The sequence below is a fragment of the Pristiophorus japonicus genome, chromosome 26 (genome assembly GCF_044704955.1).
Source record: "Pristiophorus japonicus isolate sPriJap1 chromosome 26, sPriJap1.hap1, whole genome shotgun sequence".
NCBI classification, from domain to species: Eukaryota; Metazoa; Chordata; class Chondrichthyes; family Pristiophoridae; genus Pristiophorus; species Pristiophorus japonicus.
The window spans coordinates 3,925,502-3,939,806 of NC_092002.1; the positions used below are offsets into that span (position 1 = coordinate 3,925,502).

The 14,305-nt window shown below is 53.5% G+C and overlaps 1 protein-coding gene across 1 annotated transcript in view; it reads left to right on the plus strand.

Annotated features, from left to right (window-relative positions):
* plekhg2 (pleckstrin homology domain containing, family G (with RhoGef domain) member 2) overlaps positions 1-14,305 on the plus strand; it is a 127,767-nt gene that overhangs the window by 13,043 nt on the left and 100,419 nt on the right. The window lies entirely within an intron of this gene.

Here is a 14,305-nt window from a genome sequence, read left to right on the forward strand (position 1 = left end):
GGAAACGCGGCAGCCAATTTGCGCACAGCAAGCTCCCACACACTGCAATGTGATAATGAGCACATCATGTTTTTTGTTATGTTGATTGAGGGATACATATTGGTCCCAGGACACCGGGGAGAACTCCCCTGCTCTTCTTCGAAATAGTGCCGTGGGATCTTTTACATCCACCCGAGAGAGCAGATGGGACCTCGGTTTAACGTCTCATCTGAAAGACGGCACCTCCGACAGTGCGGCGCTCCCTCAGTACCGCCCCTCCGACAGTGCGGCGCTCCCTCAGTACCGCCCCTCCGACAGTGCGGCACTCCCTCAGTACTGCCCCTCCGACAGTGCGGAGCTCCCCCAGTACCGCCCCTCCGACAGTGCGGCCCTCCGACAGTGCGGCGCTCCCTCAGTACCGCCCCTCCGACAGTGCGGCGCTCCCTCAGTACCGCCCCTCCGACAGTGCGGCGCTCCCTCCGTACCGACCCTCCGACAGTGCGGCGTTCCCTCAGTACTGCCCCTCCGACAGTGCGGCGCTCCCTCCGTACCGACCCTCCGACAGTGCGGCACTCCCTCAGTTCTGGCACTGGGGAATGTCGGCCTGTTTTTTCTGAGCTGAAATCTCTGGAGTGGGATTTGAACCCTCGACCTTCCGATTCGGAACAGCGTACACTCTGTGAGGCTGTGCTGTGCAGTCATTTTTGGCTGGTTGGAAAAGCAGATATTTCCTGGAACGTTTTGTGTGAGTTACTGAACTGTGTCCATTTATAGAATTTGCTCTATAAATAATGAGCTGTGGGGTGAGCCGATTTTCTCAGAGTCTGTGAGTTTGGCCGGCTGGCCAAATGGTGGACTTTGATGTCCGTTTCCATGCAACATGTTCCTGTGTGCGATGCTGCTCCCAATTATATTCCTAATAAGAACATAAGAAATAGGAGCAGGAGTCGGCCATTCGGCCCCTCGAGCCTGCTCCACCATTCAATAAGATCATGGCTGATCCGATCATGGACCCAGCTCCACTTCCCCGCCCGCTCCCCATAACCCTTGACTCCCTTATCGCTCAAAAATCTGTCGATCTCCACCTTAAATATATTCAATGTCCCAGCCTCCACAGCTCTCTGGGGCAGAGAATTCCACAGATTCACCTCCCTCTGAGAGAAGAAATTCCTCCTCATCTCAGTTTTAAATGGGCGGCCCCTTATTCTGAAACTATGCCCCCTAGTTTTAGTTTCCCCCATGAGGGGAAACATTCTCTCTGCATCTACCCTGTCCAGCCCCCTCAGTATCTTATATGTTTCGATAAGATCACCTCTCATTCTTCTGAATTCCAATGAGTAGAGGCCCAAACTACTCAACCTTTCCTCATAAGTCAACCCCCTCATCCCCGGAATCAACTGAGTGAACCTTCTCTGAACAGCCTCCAATGCAAGTATATCCTTCCTTCACAGGAATACATCAATAAACTTGCAGAATGGCCACGTAAATATCAAATGAATTGTAAGATAGGTAAACGGGAGCTTTATCTATATTAAGGCCAGCAAAAAGCAAACTGAGGTTCCATTCTCGAGGGATAGTTTTGAAAACCAGAGAAGTTATTGTTAAACTGGTATCGAACCTTGGTTAGACTACACTTGGAGCACGGTGAACAGTTCCGGGCTCCATATCACAAAAAGGCTGTAGAGGCACCAGAGATGAGGCAAAAATGATTTGCCAGGATAATACCAGAACTGTCAGGTTATGCCGAGGAGCTTATGAGGAAAGGTTGAGTAGGTTGGGCCTCTACTTATTGGAGTTCAGAAGAATGAGAGTTGATCTTATCGAAACGTATAAGATTATGAGGGGGCTCGACAAGGTGGATGCAGAGAGGATGTTTCAGAATAAGGGGCCGCCCATTTAGAACGGAGATGAGGAGGAATTTCTTCTCTGAGGGTTGTGAATCTGTGGAATTCTCTGCCCCAGAGAGCTGTGGAGGCTGGGACATGGAATATATTTAAGGTGGAGATCGACAGATTTTTGTACGATAAGGGAGTGAAGGGTTATGGGGAACGCAGGGAAGTGGAGCTGAGTCCAAGATCAGATCAGCCGCGATCTTATTGAATGGCGGAGCAGGCTCGAGGGGCCGAATGGCCGACTCCTGCTCCTAATTCTTCTGTTCTTATGTAATCAGGAAAGGATGAACAGGCTGGGCCTCTTTTCTCCAGAAACAGAAGGCCGAGGGGTGACCTAATAGAGGTCTTTAAAATGATGAAAGGTTTTGATCGAGTGGATACAGAGAGAGTGTTTCCATTTGTGGGGAAGAGCGTAACTAGAGGCCATCAATATAAGATCGCCACCCAGAAACCCAATGGGGAATTCAGGAGAAACTTCTTTACCCAGAGAGTGGTGAGAATGTGGAACTCGCTGCCACAGGGAGGGGTTGAGGCGAATAGTATCGATGCATTTAAGGGGAGGCTGGACAAGTATATGGGGGAGAAGGGAATCGAGGGTTATGCTGATAGAGTTAGATGAGGAAAGACGGGAGGAGGCTCGAGTGGAGCATAAACACCAGCATGGACTGGTTGGGCCCAATGGCCTGTTCCTGTGCCGTATATCCCGTGTAATCCTATCTATTTTTCAAGGGAGAAGAGAGACCCAGTCTGTTCATCCTTTTCTGATGGGTGTACCCTCGCTGGGCCGAGGTGGGGGTGTAACTCCGCAGTCCTCTCCGCACTGGGCAGAGCGCACGCACGGGCGGAGCTCGGTCTCCCGACGCTTTCAACGGCCGAGCTCGTCGCCCTGTCATCATCATAGGGCGGTCCCTCGTATTGAGGATGATTTGCTTCAACACCGAAAAAGGGATGAGTTCACAGGTGTTTCAATGAAGGACCTAATATTCCAGATCCCGAACTACATCCTGAAGGGTGGAAGATGCCTGTGGGTGGATTGTTTTAACGTGGGGTGACCGTTGCACACCAGCCACCACACGGGGCTTGACAGAGCGAGGTCTTGGTCCAGTGGCAAGGGTTAACCAGGACGACTGGAGACCAGCTCTGCTGCACGGGCCCAGTGCGCCCACATATCGCAGTGTGGGCTGGTCCGTGCTGCCCCTGGGCCCCTCGCCTCTCCTGGGCCCCGAACTCACGCCTCTCCCGGGCCCCCGGTCACGTCCCTCTACGATCTCTCGCCGCTCCTTCGCCCCGACCCTCGCCGCTCCTGCTGTACCTGCCCACACTGCAGTCAGCCGTCGCCCTCCTGCAGCAACACGCGCTGCTCCCTGCGGTGATATACCGCCGTACGCTGCTCCCTCCAATGGCCCCGGCCCGCTGATGGTCTTACAGGCCGGGACTGCGCTGATTTCCAGGCCAGGCCACTGGACGTTGTGCCCACTGCTTCAGCAAACAACAAACGTTGCTGTCTCCGTCGTCCTGTCTCCCAGGATCTGTGCGATAAACGCTCCCAAACTCTGCCCGGAGACTGAGAGGCCTTTGTGTGGCCCCTCGGAGAGCGTGAAATATCTGCACCGGCTCGCTCCCCATCCAAACATTTATTTACATCAAACATCTGGCTGCGAAACACCGGATCCCGTCCTGCAAATGTTTATGTTGAGAATTTTCCAGAACAAAAAATTTGCTCCCGAGTTCACAAAGGGTCTTTATCTTTTAGTGGGTTGGGGGATTTTGAAGGTTTTCTGGGTTAATGGGCCCGGCCGATTCTCGTCAGACTAAAATATTTTCTTAAAATCTTGTAGTTTTAACCTCTTAAAGCAATTCATTGTTTGCAAACTTAGTGTCATATTTGACCTTGAAATGAGGGTCCCAGCACGTATCCACAGCATAACTAACACCCGCCTATTTCCACCTCCGTAACATCGCCTGTCTCCGCCCCTTGCCTCAGCTCATCCGCTGCTGAAACCCTCATCCGTGCCTTTGTTGATTGAGGGATAAATATTGGCCCCAGGACACTGGGGAGAACTCCCCTGCTCTTCTTCGAAATAGTGCCCTGGGATCTTTTACATTCGCCTGAGAGAACAGACAGGGTCTCGGTTTAACGTCTCATCTGAAAGATGGCACCTCCGACAGTGCGGCGCTCCCTCAGTACTGCCCCTCCGACAGTGCGGCGCTCCCTCAGCACTGCCCCTCCGACAGTGCGGCGCTCCCTCAGCACTGGCCCTCCGACAGTGCGGCGCTCCCTCAGCACTGCCCCTCCGACAGTGCGGCGCTCCCTCAGCACTGCCCCTCCGACAGTGCGGCGCTCCCTCAGCACTGCCCCTCCGACAGTGCGGCGCTCCCTCAGCACTGCCCCTCCGACAGTGCGGCGCTCCCTCAGCACTGCCCCTCCGACAGTGCGGCGCTCCCTCAGCACTGCCCCTCCGACAGTGCGGCGCTCCCTCAGCACTGCCCCTCCGACAGTGCGGCGCTCCCTCAGCACTGCCCCTCCGACAGTGCGGCGCTCCCTCAGCACTGCCCCTCCGACAGTGCGGCGCTCCCTCAGCACTGCCCCTCCGACAGTGCGGCGCTCCCTCAGCACTGCCCCTCCGACAGTGCGGCGCTCCCTCAGCACTGCCCGTCATACAGTGCGCCGCTCCCTCAGCACTGCCCCTCCGACAGTGCGGCGCTCCCTCAGCACTGCCCCTCCGACAGTGCGGCGCTCCCTCAGCACGGCCCCTCCGACAGTGCGGCGCTCCCTCAGCACTGCCCCTCCGACAGTGCGGGGCTCCCTCAGCACGGCCCCTCCGACAGTGCGGGGCTCCCTCAGTACTGCCTTCAGGTGACCTCGGGATGGTCAATGAACAAGGCCTTGCCAGCGTGATTGTTTCCCCCGGGCTGGGGAGTCTAGAACCAGGGGTCACACAGTCTCAGGATAAGGGGTCGGCCATTTCGGACTGAGATGAGGAGGAATTTCTTCCCTCAGAGGGAGGTGAATCTTTGGAATTCTCTGCCCCAGAGGGCTGTGGAGGCTGGGTCATTGAGTATATTCAAGTAGGAAGTCGATAGATTTCGGGGAATCGAGGGATCGGGCGGGAAAGTGGAGTTGAGGTCGAAGATCGGATCAGCCGTGATCTTATTGAATGGCGGAACAGGCTCGAGGGGCCGAATGGCCGAATCCTGCTCCTAATTGTTACGTTCTTATGATCCTCGTTCGATTCTCTGGAGCGGGAGTTGAACCCATGACCTTCTGGCTGAGCCACGGCTGAGGTCTAAAGATGTCCGGGCGAGGATACCCCCGAGCCGCTGTGCGTTGCTGTCCAGTGCGTGAGTCTGCCGTGCGAGGTTGCTGGGATCCGTGCTGTGCTGTCGGGCCGCGCAGCTTGCTGGGATCTTAATGAAAGCCAGACTTGGGTCTTGGACCCCTGGCGATTCCCATCTGTACAACACGAGTAATGGAGACAAGCTGTTATTCAGCAGCATATTTCATTTCATAACCTGCATTCCTTAAGCCCCGCGGCAATTCACAGCTAATCTTTTATTTCAGGGCAATTGCTTTCCAGAGTCTGATAGATATGAAATGAGGCATTCGTAGCACTCAATCCTGGGCTTCCCAATCCAGTTAAACCTTTATCCCATGCTCAACTCTTGGCAGACGCGGCCAGAGAGATGAACAAGTTTGTAAAGTCCGTTTAGTCAATGTTAATAATGCTTCATTCTAACTTACAACTGGAAATCCAGCGCAGTGCGGAGCTATTTCACAACTCTCAAGAAAAATATATTCCAGTGAGGAGGAAAGGGTGTAAGAGAAAAGATAGCCATCCGGGGCTAACTAAAGAAATAAAGGACGGTATCCGATTTAAAAACAAGGGCGTACAAAGTGGCCAAAACTAGTGGGAGGACAGAAGATTGGGAAGCTTTTAAAAGCCGGCAAACAATGACTAAAAAATGATTAAGAAAGGGAAGATAGACTATGAAAGTAAACGAGCACAAACTATAAAAACAGATAGTAAGAGTTTCTATAAGTATATAAAAAGGAAAAGAGTGGCTAAAGTAAATGTTGGTCCCTGAGAGGACGAGACCGGGGAATTAGTAATGGGGAACATGGAGATGGCAGACACTCTGAACAAATATTTTGTGTCAGTTTTGACAATAGAGGACACTAACAATATTCCAACAATGGATAGTCAAGGGGCTATCGGGGCGGTGGGGGGGGGGGAGGAACTTAACACAATCACAATCACTAAGGAGGTGGTACTCAGTAAGATAATGGGACTAAAGGCAGATAAATCCCCTGGACCTAATGGCTTGCATCTTAGGGTCTTAAGAGAAGTAGTGGCAGGGATTGTGGATGCATTGGTTGTAATTTACCAAAATTCCCTGGATTCTGGGGAGGTCCCAGCGGATTGGAAAACTGCAAATGTAATGCCTCTATTTAAAAAAGGAGGCAGACAGAAAGCAGGAAACTATAGACCAGTTAGCCGAACATCTGTGGTTGGGAAAATGTTGGAGTCCATTATTAAAGAAGCAGTAGCAGGACATTTGGAAAAGCAAAATTTGGTCAGGCAAAGTCAGCATGGATTTATGAAGGGGAAGTCATGTTTGACAAATTTGCTGGAATTCTTTGAGGAACAGGGTGGATAAAGGGGACCCAGTAGATGTGATGTATTTGGACTTCCAGAAGGCATTTGACAAGGTGTCACATAAAAGGTTACTGCACAAGATAAAAGTTCACGGGGCTGGGGGTAATATATTAGCATGGATAGAGGATTGGCTAACTAACAGAGAACAGAAAGTCGGGATAAATGGTTCATTCTTTGGTTGACAAACAGTAACTAGTGGGGTGCCTCAGGGATCGGTGCTGGGACCCCAACTATTTACAATCTATATTAACGACTTGGAAGAGGGGACTGAATGTAACGTAGCCAAATTTGCTGACGATACAAAGATGGGAGGAAAAGCAATGTGTGAGGAGGGCATAAAGAGGATGCAGGAGGACATAGACAGGCTCAGTGAGTGGGCAAGAACTTGGCAGATGGAGTATAATGTTGGAAAGTGTGAGGTCGTGCACTTTGGCAGAAAAAAAATCAAAGAGCAAGTTATTATTTAAATGGAGAAAGATTGCAAAGTGCTGCAGTACAGCGGGACCTGGGGGTACTTGTGCATGAAACATAAAAGGTTAGTATGCAGGTACAGCAAGTGATCAGGAAGGCCAATGGTATCTTGGCCTTTATTGCAAAGGGGATGGAGTATAAAAGCAGGGAAGTCTTGCTACAGTTATACAGGTTATTGGTGAGGCCACACCTGGAGTACTGCGTGCAGTTTTGGTTTCCATATTTACGAAAGGATATACTTGCTTTGGAGGCAGTTCAGAGAAGGTTCACTCGGTTGATTCCGGGGATGAGGGGGGTTGACTTATGAGGGAAGGTTGAGTAGGTTGGGCCTCTACTCATTGGAATTCAGAAGAATGAGAGGTGATCTTATCGAAATGTATCAGATTATGAGGGGGCTTGACAAGGTGGATGCAGAGAGGATGTTATGTCTCCACTGATGGGGGAGACTAGAACTAGGGGGCATAATCTTAGAATAAGGGGCCACCCATTTAAAACTGAGACGAGGAGAAATTTCTTCTCTGAGGGTTGTAAATCTGTGGAATTCGCTGCCTCAGAGAGCTGTGGAAGCCGGGACATTGAATATATTTAAGACAGAAGTAGACAGTTTCTTAAACGATAAGGGGTTATGGGGAGCGGGCAGGGAAGTGGAGCTGAGTCCTCCATGATCGGATCAGCCATGATCTTATTGAATGGCGGAGCAGGCTCGAGGGGCCGTATGGCTGACTCCTGCTCCTATTTCTTATGTTCTTATGACCGCTGCACTGTCGGAGGGGCAGTACTGAGGGACTGTTGCAGTGTCATAGGGGCACTACTGAGAGAGTGCCGCACTGTCGGAGGGGCAGTACTGAGAGAGTGCCACACTGTCGGAGGGGCAGTACTGAGGGAGTGCTGCACTGTCGGAGGGGCAGTACTGAGGGAGTGCTGCACAGTCGGAGGGGCAGTACTGAGGGAGTGCTGCACTGGCAGTGGGGCAGTACTGAGGGAGCGCCGCACTGTCGGAGGGACAGTACAGAGGGGGCGCCGCACTGTCTGGGTGGTTGTTCCAGCATTAGTGGATGAGGCAGCGATGGTGTCGTGTGGAAGATTAGATTGGATCGGTGCCTGTTGAAGTGTGTCTCAGTTTGGGTTGCCAACTCTGTCTGGTATTCCTGGAGGTTTCACCACGTGACCTCTTCCATCCAACTGCCCCACCCCTGCTCTCCCGTCATTGGCCGCCCGGCCCATCCATCATCACGGAGACCCACCTTCCTTCGGCCAATCGGAAAGGAGAATGGATTCTTCCTTATCCGATTGGATGATTCTTCATTGTCAGTCAAACATCCCTTTCTTTTCCAACTCCAACATTTTTATAACTCTTAAACAAAAGTGTTGAATGAAAATGATTTTTTTAATGGCCCGCTCTGGGCTTTCCACCGCGTTTGTTCCCGGCGGTGTCCTGGCAATTAATCTTCAATTTCTGGAGACTCCAGGCCAATCCTGGGGAGTTGGGAACCCCTCGTCTCACTAGGGGCCAGATCTGGAGCCAATCTCCATAGCGTTCCACAGTCACTGTGGAATGGAGGGGTCCAAACTCCAGCCTGTGGGCCGTAGCCCAGACCAGCAGCCTTGGCTATTCCACTTGTCAAGCCCTCGCTAGTGATTCCTATTTGCATATGGGTTTCGTCTTATGGATGAGACGTTAAACCGAGGCCCCGACTGCTCTCTCAGGTGGAAGTAAAAGATCACACGGCACTACTTCGAAGAAGAGCAGGGGAGTTCTCCCCGGTGTCCTGGGGCCAATATTTATCCCTCAATCAACATCACTAAAGCAGATTATCTGGGTCATTATCACATTGCTGTGACCAAATTGGCTGCCGCGTTTCCCACATTGCAACAGTGATTACTCTCCAAAAGATCGTCAGTGGCTGTAAAACGCTTTAGGGCGTCCGGTGGTCGTGAAAGGCGCTATATAAATGCAAGTCTTTTTCCCATTTTCATCGTTGGTCGTGTTTGACTTGTGTGGCTGGAAGATTTTGGAAAGAAGCTGGGATCTAGAACTTGAGCTATGAGGGGGTTGATGTGAAGAGAGATATACGCCTGTAGTTTCTGAGGTGTACCTACGTGGCCCATGTAGACAGAACATTGGTCACCCCAGCACAGAATCGACCTCAGCCACTAGATGTCACTAGTTCATGGGTAAAATTTTAAAAATTTAATTCCCGGGATGTGGGCATCACTGGCAAGGCCGACATTTATTGCCCATCCCTAATTGCCCCTTGAGAAGGTGGTGGTGGTGAGCCGCCTTCTTGAACCGCTGCAGTCCGTGTGGTGAAGGTGCTCCCACAGTGCTGTTAGGGAGGGAGTCCCAGGATTGTGACCCAGCGACGATGAAGGAACGGCCGATATATTTCCCAAGTCGGGATGGTGTGTGACTGGGAGGGGAACGTGGAGGTGGTGGTGTTCCCCTGCGCCTGCTGCCCTTGTCCTTCTAGGGGGCAGAGGTCGCGGGTTTGGGAGGTGCTGCCGAAGAAGCCTTGGCGAGTTGCCGCGGTCCATCTTGTAGATGGTGCACACTGCAGCCACGGTCCTCTTTGACCAAGCTTTTGGTCACCTGCCCTCATATCTCCTTATGCGACTCAACGTCAAATTTTATCGCACAATACTCCTGTGAAGCGCCGTGGGACGTTTCACTACGTTAAAGGCGCTATATAAATACGAGTTGTTGTTGTAGCCCCTCCCCCCCCCTCCCCCGCTTCCCCACAGCCCGGTCCATCTGCTGGGACAATCGTTACATTGACGGAACGTCCATTGGGACGGCTAACGGAATTCCCGCAACACTTTGTGCCGCAGGATAAACTTGGTTCGAAGAATTCCGGGTCGACGATGTAAAGACCGTTTAACGAGTGATTTTATTAATAGGTTCTTGTGAGTCTGGAGAGGAGCCAGAGAATTCGATGCTTTCAGGTGAAATCTCCAACCTGGATTGCTAATAGCAACCGTTTAAAACTCTGAACAGTAATGAAAACCTTGTTTGCTGTCCCAGGGGCCAGGGGATTACTTCCCAATCGATGGGGGTTTATTCCGCCCCCACCCCCGGGCCACAGTGGACCTTTCCGATGATGTCGCAGATTCGACCTCAGCCGCCCAAGTTGTGATGCCTTTCAGGGGAATAGTTCACATAATAAAATAGAATAAAGGAGTGGGAGCTGTTACGTTCAGAATAAATCCACAGGACTATATCGCAAGCTCAAACTGTTGTGACCTTGCTCCCTTTACTCTCACTCTCGGGTGAGGCAGTGGCATGGTGGGTCACCTTTTATACCTGCTTTCCCCAGGGTGCACAGGTGACCCTTAGGTCTCCCACAGGTGTGCCCCCTAGTGGCAAGCCTTACATTTGGATAAGGTCTACATACATACATAACATCACTCCCCACCCCCCAAAATCTTATTGGGCAAGTTATTTGCAAGTTGAGATGATCTGGTGCCCCGTGCCCCTAGGTCGATGTCCTGGGTTGAAGTCCTGTCGTGGTGGGTTCATCCTCGTGGTTGATGGTGAAGTTGATGGTGATAGTGGGTCACTGGGGGGCCAGGTCCTTTCACAGTGGCTCCTGGTTATCCGTCGTTCGCAGTTTGGTCTCGTCCCATTGCTTTACGGGTAAGACCGGTACATGGTTTCACAACTAAACGCTCTGTTTTCATCACATACACTCCCCCTTGGCTAATGTGGCACTTGTGGCCCAACTGGGGCCCTGAACACTGTCTACATCACTTATTCTGATGTCGCGTGGAGAGACCGTGCCATCATGGTGCATTCTCTGCGGATGGCCTGCGGAAGACTCGGTTCTGAGTGATTCGGTCTGGTGGTTGTGTAGCACCCGGGATAGCCGGGTCTGTGAGGAGCCCACCGTGGCACGCCCGCGGTGCTGGGTTTAGTGATTTGGGCGCTGACCCTGAGATCTGGCAAGCCCAGGGTGGCTGCGATGGCCTTGAGACTTTCGGTGGTGGTGGGAGGGCCCTATGGACATTGGGCCATAGTACGGGGGCCCCGGACCATCCCACTGTGTGTAGCCGCCCTGCCTTGCTTTGCAACGTTGGGGTGGGTCTATCGTCTCTCCGGCGGATAGGTTGTAACATCCCGTCTAGCAGTTCACCCTTGGCAGGCGGTAACGTGATCCTGGCTGGTCCCGGTCCTAGGGTGGGGTGGGGGTGGGGGGGGGGGGGGGGGTGGTGGGGTGGTGGGGGGGGGGGGTGGTGGTGGGGGGTGGTGGGTGGTGGGGGGGGTGGTGGGGGGGGTGGTGGGGGGTGGTGGTGGGGGGTGGTGGTGGGTGGGGGGTGGTGGTGGGGGGTGGGGGGTGGTGGGTGGTGGGGGGGAGGGTGGGGGGTGGTGGGTGGTGGGGGGGAGGGTGGGGGGTGGTGGGGGGGGTGGTGGGGGGTGGTGGGTGGTGGGGGGGAGGGTGGGGGGTGGTGGGTGGTGGGGGGGAGGGTGGGGGGTGGGGGGTGGTGGGTGGTGGGGGGGAGGGTGGGGGGTGGTGGGGGGGGTGGTGGGGGGGGTGGTGGGGGGTGGGGGGGGGTGGTGGGGGGGGTGGTGGGGGGTGGGGGGGGGTGGTGGGGGGTGGGGGGTGGTGGTGGGGGGTGGGGGGTGGTGGTGGGGGGTGGTGGTGGGGGGTGGGGTGGGGGGGGTGTGGTGGGGGGGGAGCCATTACTCATTTTCTAGCACTTCCATGACCGCGATGGTGGGCAACGGTGGCCAACTGAGAGCATGGGTGCCGCTCTCTGTGCCTGACCCGTGGCGGATCATGTTACAGGGCACAGTGTTGGACATTCTCGAAACAACGCATCGATAACGGTGCCTCGGCTCTCCCAAGCTTGTGGGATGAGCAGCTTGTCTGACTCGAGCACACACTGGGACACTCTTTGGTACGTCTCTTTAGTCCTGTGATCACAGGCTGCTGCCTTAGTTAACTTATTTGATACATGTTCAATCGTTTGGAGCTCACCCACTACTTTGGCTTGCTGCACAACACTCCCGACCCCGTGTGATAACACATCACTTGTTACGAGTCCTTTGTCAGATACATATCCGACCGTTTGGTGTTCGCCTGCTACTTTGGCTTGTTGTAAGGTACCCCCGACCTCATACAATGGAACATCATTGGCCACGAAAGATCGCTCACAAGGGTTACATGGTGCACGCAATTTATTTGAGCGTGGTGGGTTCCTGGCCTTCACTGTGGCCGCCCCTTTACCTTTGCCCCAAACCCAGTCATCTTCCTTGCTGGGCGACACCTTCCTCCGTCCTGTTGCGGCGACCTTCCGTGGTCTGGACGTTCTCTCGTCCCGTAGTCTGGACGCTCTCTCGTCCCGTGGTCTGGACGCTCTCTCGTCCCGTGGTCTGGACGCCTTTTCGTCCCGTGGTCTGGACGCTCTCTCGTCCCGTGGTCTGGACGCTCTCTCGTCCCGTGGTCTGGGCGCCCTCTCGTCCGTGTCCGTGATGCCGACTGCCATGATCTTCCTCCCCAGGGATTTTGCCTCTGGCATCGGGAAGACGCATTCGGATTGTTTCGGCCGGAGTCCCACTCCACATGGTCGACCTGGAGCCTCTTCCATCGTCGCGAAGGGGTCGTCGGCTTTGGGTGGTGGGTACTGCACCTGTACCGCTGCTCGGTTGAACTTTACCTCCTCGTGGTTGTGATGAGTGGCCTGTGCCTCGGGGATCTGCACTTCGATGCCTGGTTCAGCTGGAAGTGGGGGTATGCTCAGCCTTTGGGAGAGAGAGGCTTTGTTCGCCGGAGTGGGTACGGAGAGGTCTTCCCAGTTCCATCGAATCTTCCCCATCCACCTCCTGCCAAGCAGCGTTGGCCCATCACCTGAAACAATCCACAGTGGTAATTCATACACCGCTCCCTCATGGAATACTCTTATGTCCGCACTACCAATAACTGGTATCAGTTCCTTGGTGTAGGTGCGCAGCTTTGCCTGAATCGGGATCAGCTCGGGTCACTGTGCTCTGTCGCTGCACAGCCTCTCGAATGCCTCCTGGCTCATAACTGATTGACTCGCCCCCGTGTCTAGCTCCACGGAGACGGGAGTGCCGTTAAGTTCAACTTTTAACATTATCGGAGGGCTTTTGGTGGTGAAGGTGTGTATCCCATGTCCTCAGGTTGAGTTGCCTCTCCTGCTCGTTCAGCGCGATCCTCGCTGGATCAGTGGTCCTCTCCTGACTCTGCCACGTGGTGAGTCACGTTCGCTGGAGGTGCCCCATTGTTCCACAGCCCTTGCACACACAGGGCTTGAATCGACATTGATCAGCTCTCTGGCCAACATGGTGCTAATAGATACGCATTCACACCTCACGGCGGACTCTGTGTCACTCTAGGCCAAGGTCTGGCCACTGCAACCATGTGGGCCCTGCCCTGTGCCATTCTGCCTGCTGAAAACATTATTTTGTGCACGGTGCTCGCCGGTGACCTTCGATTCTGTGAAGATATCTGTTTTGTGTTATCGTGGATATGAAAGCTTGGGCTATCGTGATGGCCTTGCTCAGATCCAGGGATTCGGCAGACAGCAGTTTGCGAAGGATGACCTCGGGGCTGATTCCAAGCACAAAAACGTCCCGCAACATTTCCCCCAAGGATCCTGCAAAGTTGCACTGTCCCGCAAGGCGTCTGAGGTCGGCGACAAAACTCGCCACATTCTGGCCCTCGGAGCAACGGTGCGTGTAAAAGCGATACCTGCCCATCAGGGTGCTCTCCTTTGGCTTGAGATGTTCCTTAGCCAGCGTACACAGCTCTGGGTAAGATTTGTCCGTTAGTTTGACCGGTGCCAGCAAATTTTTAAGGAGGCCATATACCGATGACCCACATACGGTGAGGAGAATCGCCCTGCGCTTGATCAGCCGTGTCCAGTTCGTTGGCCACAAAGTACTGGTCGAGGCGCTCAACGAAGGCTTCCCAATCATCACCCTCAACAAATCTCTCAAGAATATCAATGGCAGCCATTACCGTGTGAAAGTTCATGATCCGTTATTCGTCGCCAATTTGTTATGTTCAGAATAAATCCACAGGACTGTATCGCAAGCTCAAACTGTTGTGACCTTGGTCTCTTTAGTCAGACTCCAGAATGGTGAATCACCTTTTATACCTGCTTTCCCCAGGGTGCACAGGTGACCCTTAGGTCTCCCACAGGTGTGCCCCCTAGTGGCAAGTCTTACATTTGGGTACGGTCTGCATACATACATAACATCAGCAACATTGGGTAGTGTATTCAGTGGGTAGCACTCTCACCCCTGAGTCAGAAGGTCGTGGGTTTAAGTCCCACTCGAGAGAC